We start from the raw sequence: 6574 nt of genomic DNA on the forward strand, positions 1-6574 counted from the left end.
TTTTGTATTAATCACTAATATTCACATCATAACACTAACTGCCCAAATGAAATGCACATTCATTTAGAGTTGGCCTGTATTATGACACAGTTTCTGTAAATGAAGGAACCAACTGGCAATTATTTCTCTCTCGGTTGTCCATTGAAAAGGGGGATTTGCTATATTTCCAATATTTATCATGTTGAAAAAGGTGTTCTTATAAAAGTTTGCGTCCTGTTTGTAAATGAAAATTAATCACTTGGTTTTAGATAGGAAACACATAGTAACTATCTGTAGATATGATAGTATGTTAGATGTTTTGTAGCCCAGCAGCTTTTAAGATCGATTATACATTTATATCTCTGTTATTCTGGGTTCCTTTCTTGGCAAAATCTCTGCAATTTCGTTGTCCTCATTTATTTCAATGGAGTAGAATTAATTGTAGAAACAACTGATTTGTTTTTACTTTCAGCCTTTTACTTCGGGTCTTATTGCTTCTTCTATCTAGTTAGAATTTTGGAAAACTCGCAGAAGTGGCATTGAATCAGTATAAAGAATAGAGTGTTCATTGTTTCCACAATTGCCTTCTGTTCGATATTGTAGTCTGTGTACACTTTTCTTTTTAATATGGCGATATTTTCTTTATGCCGGTCGCTGGTGGCTAGGTAGATCCATACTTCCTCTTGTATCGCTGCAAAGGCACTGGTCTATTCTTTTTTGAGGGAAGACCGTTTACAATATTATTGTAGTCGCTCCTCTCTTGCTTTGACCTGACTAGGTTTTATTCATCAGTCGCTTCGGGTACATCCAGTTTAAAAGATTTATCTTCCCAGAATTTTCATGTACTGCAGCATGTTCTTGGTGATTTTCAGAAGATTCATTTTCTATTCTTGGGTTTTTATTGTTTTCTATCTCCTCTGTTTTCAATTTTTCATCGAAATTTTTGATTTTTTTTAATCCTTAGGTTTTCATGTTGGACTTCATAATTCCGCTGACACTTGTCTTCACTGCTTTTGCCCACGTTAGAATTTTGTATTCTCGAGGGTTAATCGTACTCTTACCAGATACTCTTTTCATTATTTGTTCATTTTTTTCACAATACAATACTTGCCAACTTCTCCGTAATAGTCATTTTTAGTCGTACTTTGGTCTCTATCACTTAGATTGGAAGTTTCCAAGTGAGACATTTGTTACGGTAACACTTAGGAACGTTGCTATTTTTTCTTGGGTCAGAGTCCGTACATCATACTGCAGTTTAATTGTGGTATCTCTTGTGCCAAACGTAAAATCTTTGACTTATTAATAGTGAGTTTTTATTTCCAACTTCAATCTACTTGTTTGTCCAGAGCATCTTCCATCCTCACTCTTGCTGTTTGTCAGATTTTTTTTATTTATATTTAAGAAAATATAATCTGATTGAAGTAATGTTTTCATTCTTCGTGATAATTCTATCAACAGGTTATTAATGAAATTGAAGAAGAGAGCTGGTGATGAAACTCAAGTTTATAGGACTCCTGCTAGTCCTCGTTTAAACTCTGACTAGCTCCAACCTTGACTCTTGATTTTCTATTATGCAAAAATCTAGTGGATCCATATCTACATGCTACTACTGACTCTATTTCTAATCATTTTAATTACTAGTTCTTATTTCCAAATCTTATTATGTGTTACGTGAAGGTATACCTAAACTGTCAGCACGTTTTTGGTTTTGGAAGCCGTATCTCCTGCTGGTCTAAAATTCTAAATACAACTTTTTCTTTGAACAAGCCGTTAGTTTCTTCTATATTCCACATAATTCATATATCAATTATCCTTTCCAACAAAATTTGATGATTGAAAGACACGTAATTTGTAGCATTCGTATTTTTATTTCCTTTCTTAGAGACAGAGATCATTAAGGCTTATTTCCACATTTGAGATTCATCTCTCCGCCAATTAACTTTGAAGATCTGAAGTACATTCTTTCTTCTGCTAATTGTTGTAGTACCTCGTTGGCGGCTCCAGATGATCCTGATGATTTTTTTTTTAAATTGTTTCAAATCTGTTTTAAGTTTTACTTTGTTTTTGGAACAACCAACCAATCATCTTTTGCTCTATTGTGCTTTATTCTAGTATTTGCGTCTTCTAGAAACAAATGTTCTTTTATTTGAAATGTTTATTTCACTTTCTTGATGTTAAAATTTCGCAAACACATCAACTGCTTGTTTCTTCACCAGAAGCTTATTGTCCTGCTCCAGAAACGGTGGTTCTATCTTACTATCTTCATCGTTAATTTGTTTTGACAGTCACCATATTTTTCTTTTTAAATCCGTGGTCTGTTTGTTTTGAATTTCGCGCAAAGCTAAATAAGGGTTATCTGCGCAAGCCGTCCATAAGTTAACAGTGTACGGCTGAAAGGACGAGTATGTTTAGCGTGACAGAGATTCGAACCCGCGCCCCTTAAATTTTAAATTGTTAAATTTTTTTCTTCATAATTTAGTTGAATTTGCATCTGTAACTATGCTTCAAATTTTGGAGAAAACAAATGTTTGCGGTGTTTGCATTTACATCAATCTAATAGACGTGTTGGCTCTGATGGTTCTATTATACACACACAGAGTAAGCTATATGTTGACAGAAGTATATTCTGTTGAGGCCGCTTATAGCCTACGCCCAGACTTTAGGTCTTACAGTGACTAAAATTGACTTAATGAATACTGAAGAAGCGAAAGGTGGATTAGGGAATTACATTAATGACTTTTCCTTATCCACGTAAAGTGGGCTTAGTGTTATTTCAAATGTACGATCGCTCCCAAAGGAGGTGATTACCATTTAGATGAGAAAGTCACTCCGCCACTCGGGGACTTTCACTAACAGACAGCGGAGTCCCTAGAGCTGGTTCTAATTTAAAAAAACATGCCGCAACTCTACTTCTTAATACTGTAAACAGAAGTTAGAGTACAAAACAAAATACAGTAATGGCATGATCCGTGTTCACGTTAGCTTCATATCAGCCTATTGTTATTTACGTAAACAATCTGTACAGAATTCAATCTCCATTTTATATTAAATAAAAAAACCTAGGCACAAATACATTCCTGTGCAGGACCAGTGTTTATATTTTATTACTTAAAACTACTAGGATTACTATAAAAACAACATGTGTTGTTACATACTCACAAAGTAACGTTCACTAATACAGTGTATATTAATTTCATCGAGAAGAAACGCACTCTTGCCTGCTTGAGAATCTTGAAACAGTAGAAAACAGCCAGACAAACTTCGATTGTAAACTAGCTCATAGCAAGAACTGTTTCGTGTTTAAACTCGATTAAACCGTGTATTTATTACCTGAGCAGTGGAGTGAAAACTAATTCACACTTTTATTTAAGGGTGTGTAGTTGTGAATAATGTTTTGTGTTCGACCTTTATCACACGTGTTTCGTTATCTGGAGATGCAGTGAATAATGTTTTATGTTTCACCTCTATCACACGTGATTGGTTATCTAGATAATATAGTAAATAGTATTTTGTGTCCTACTTTTATACCACGTGTCTCGCTATATCGAGAATGTAGTCTTTGTTTGTTGGATCTCGCGCACATGTTCTCTAGAACTATCTGTGCTAATGGTCCCTATGTTTGAAGCTACAGGCTATATAAGAGGTCAGCTGGTCAACACCGCTCACAGCTAATTTTTGTAGGATATGGTCGTTACTCTTATTACATCACACCCACAGCCCTAATGTACAAAGCGCCATTTTTTTCTCTCTAGCGGTAATGGGACGTGAGCCACAGACCCTATCTCCATAGTCTAGACTCTAGAACATTAACCATAGAACGTGCGCGGCTCGGAAAGAAGTAAATAGTGTTTGCCTTTATAACATGTCGTTCGTTATCCGGAAAATGTACTGAATAGTATTGATGTTTGATATTTATGACACGTTTTGTTATCTGGAAAGTGTAATGAAACGGTTGGATTAAGTATTCATGTCTTAATCCTTGAAAGTTTTGTCAGTGGTTGAAAACTAATGCAAATTCCATATGTGCATATTTCATAATATTAACAATAAATACTCTTTGATATATTTTACTTAAATGCTCACTTGTCTGGGGCTATTATCAAAACTTCACATGATCACATACAAGGAGGCCACATTTGCTTCGTAAGGTAAACAACAACACGATTTCTTTACGATCTTCTGAGAGAAAATAGGACAAATAATTTCTTATTGTTTTAAACTATTAGCCGTCCAGGCAAACGTGCTATAATCACATGAACCATATGTTCAAATAATTTAACCTTGTTTTTGGGTTAAGCCAAGTCGAAAATGACGCTTTATTAACACACAACTGACTTGTTCTCTCATCTTAGAGTTCTCTTATTATGAGCTTCCACTATGAAAGATTTTTATACTTATTTCTTCAAACAGCCCCTAGGGCCACAGCTGTATGTTTACGGAGGACTCGTATTGCTAGGAACCGGGTTTTGATATACGTCATATACGTGGTAGGTAGAGCACAGATAGCCCATTATGCAGCTTTGTGTTTAATTAAAAACCAACACTGGTGGAACAGCAGTATGATTACTGGCTTAATAGTGGAAAATTCTAGGTTTGATTCCTTGCATTGTACAAAACAGATAGCCCAATTTGTTTGGCTTTAAAACAAACAAGCTATGTCGAATGCGCATTAAACCTTACTTGCCCTCTCGGTAGCACATTAGCAAGTCAATTGACTTATAACGCTAAAAGTCGAATTTCGATACCAGTGGTAACAAAGGCACACATAGCCCATTATGTCATCTGCAAACTACGGTTTTACTAAATAGCTGATACGTATAAGCAGAATTAAAAAAAAAAAACACATATAAGAAGAATTTCACTTTTAAAAAATAACGTTAAAATGTCTGGTTTAATTCCCTTACCTAACATGTGGCCTTGTGCTAAAACAAAAATTATGTTTAGTTTCTTCACTGCTTTTCATTTGTCGAAGTTTATTAAATAGCAAATTAATGCAGATATCAACTGTTTACTGTTCTATTGGCCAATATTAAAGTTTATCAACATTTTACTTTATCTTCGATAGTATTTCAAGTAATTTTTCTACTTATTTGATACTAATTACTTGTTATAGTTTGTAATTAGAAAGCTTTTACATACGACAATTAAACGTACGTGAAGCATGTAAAACGATACACGACGTGCAACAAGCACAGTGCTGATGTTATATAATATTTCTCAATAACTTAGAAATTAAGTGTCTCAAGTAACAAAAGTATATTGTTAGAAAAAACAACGTATACCTTATTGTTTATACGTGTATATCGGTTTGTTTGTCAGTGAAGGCTATGAATACAAAAAGGAAATTTGATCTTGGATAATTTTGCAATAAAGATGGGCATTTCTAATAGTACTGAAAATAAGGTAAATACACAAAGTTTCGAAGTTGTTTGAGACTCACAAGCTTTTAGCTAAACATAAAAATCAACGGATTTTTTCATGGGAAAAACAAAACTCGTAGTCCTCGATGAAGATTCAACGTTCCGTGTGTCTGCATATCTTTGAAAGACAATATCTAAGTAAAATGATAAGCCTGTGAAATGTTTGTCGATGTGTGTTCCAAGAATGAAATTTTTTTCCTTTTTTTTTTTTAGAGCAAAACTATATTGGGCTATTTACTGCTTCTACCGGGAGGAATCGAACTCCAAATTTCAGGATTCCAAGTCTGTAGACTTACCGTTGTCACATCGGAAACCTGTACGGAAATTGTAACATCGGACAACAGTGTGTACTAATAGCCATATGATTGAATTCAATAAACAATGTTTGTTTGTTTTTTAATTTTGCACAAAGTTACACTTCTATCTGCGCTAGCCATACCTAATTTAGCATTGTAAGACTAGAGGGAAGGCAGCGAATCATCACCCACCGCCAACTTTTGGACTACTGTTTTACTAACGAAGAGTGGGATTGGCCACCACACTGTAACGCTCCCACTACTGAAAGGGCGAGCATGTTTGGTGTGACGAGGATTCGAGCCCGTGACCCTCAAATTACGAGTCGAGCGCCCTAACCACCTGACCAACCTGGGCCCACGATGGTATAATTAAGGTCCACAAATTCTTGAAACATTTGACACAGCCGATACGATAAGCATGTTGTAGCAATGCCGTGACTTAATATTGTTTTAAATTAGCAATTTTGCTGTTGTTGTCTTATCTGGATCTCGTTCATTTTAACAAGGTTAAGTATATAAAGATTATTGAACTTTCAATCACGCACTGGTTCTTTTCTTTAGATCATGCTTTATAGTGGCACGACTCAGAACTTGCAACGCTATAAACCGGGTTGTCGATACGTGTGATGTGTATCTTGGTGCTTAACTACAAACAAACAATACTTTATATCATAATCAGCTATAAATTAACATATCTGCTCATCTTATTGGAAAATGTATATTACTCCAATATTGCTGTGATACAGTTTATTGTATTTAATATTTAGATGGTCTGTAGCTGAAAGGCAGCTTCTCAGTTTTACGAAAGTCTTCGTATACACTAAAAACATTTAATACAAAGTTATTTTGATTCCAACATTGGCCATTAAAGATCTCAGG

The sequence above is a fragment of the Tachypleus tridentatus genome, chromosome 8 (assembly GCF_004210375.1).
Source record: "Tachypleus tridentatus isolate NWPU-2018 chromosome 8, ASM421037v1, whole genome shotgun sequence".
Taxonomy (NCBI): domain Eukaryota; kingdom Metazoa; phylum Arthropoda; class Merostomata; order Xiphosura; family Limulidae; genus Tachypleus; species Tachypleus tridentatus.